The sequence below is a fragment of the Epinephelus moara genome, chromosome 9 (genome assembly GCF_006386435.1).
Source record: "Epinephelus moara isolate mb chromosome 9, YSFRI_EMoa_1.0, whole genome shotgun sequence".
Classification (NCBI taxonomy): Eukaryota; Metazoa; Chordata; class Actinopteri; order Perciformes; family Serranidae; genus Epinephelus; species Epinephelus moara.
In genome coordinates, this window is record NC_065514.1 from 5,149,218 (window position 1) to 5,150,155 (window position 938).

Genomic DNA, 938 nt, shown 5'->3' on the forward strand with positions numbered 1-938 from the left:
GTTTGATAAAACGGAGTTAAATCTCTCGGCATCCATTTTCAAGCTCTCTGTGTGTTTGTTTCCTTGCGGACGAGAAAAGGGGGAGCGCACATTTCCGAGAAGGCGTGTCCTTTTCAAAAATGCAAGAGGCATTGCTTTGTTGCCGGCCGTTTTTGCCGGTGTGTTAAACGCACTTTAGAAAGGAGTGTCCCCAGACTATCAGAAGGCGGAGATCTCTGATTGTCTGGTGGCGAGACTAGGCAGATTCTGGCAATTTCAGAAGTTGCCTATGTCAGCAACCTGCCCTGAGGGTGTCACAGCACTAAACTTGTATTAGTGCATTAGTTACAAGCAAAATATGACAACGTGATTAAAATAATATCATGTTTCAGTACAAGATAATATATATCACAACATTTTTCTGGTAACACTCCCGTGCTTTAACTCCAGTAAAAGACACAACATACAGTCCCTCACATGGCTGCACTCATTAGGGATGTCACGATTACTTGATTTCACTGTTAACCGCGATTTTAAACGGCACGGTTAATTATTCGTAAAGATTCCTCAACACCGTCACTCTTTAAAGATTATGCCGGGACGCGGAACCATATACAGTAGGTCAGCGCAACTCGCACGGAACGAAAACAAAGTTACATAAGCGGCGTCTCCTAGTGATGAAGTATGAATGAAGAAGACTTATCCCCCCGCAAAAAACGGATAGGGTACGATCATTTTGGCTATCGCAAAATGACTATTGCAAAAATGACCGAGGGGTCATTGTTGACGACGGCTTTCCAGTTTGTAAAACATGCCGCAAAAAAGTCGCAGCCAAAGGATCAAACATGAGCAACATGATACAACACCTGCAGGACAACCGCCCGGCTTTACATGCGCAAGTAAAGGTAAATGCACAATAACTAGGTTAAAATACATCAATCTCAATTTATCTAATGTAA

The 938-nt window shown here is 42.9% G+C and overlaps 1 protein-coding gene across 4 annotated transcripts in view; it reads right to left on the minus strand.

Annotated features, from left to right (window-relative positions):
- The window catches only part of mctp1b (multiple C2 domains, transmembrane 1b), a 45,621-nt gene that overhangs the window by 32,457 nt on the left and 12,226 nt on the right, over nucleotides 1-938 (minus strand). The window lies entirely within an intron of this gene.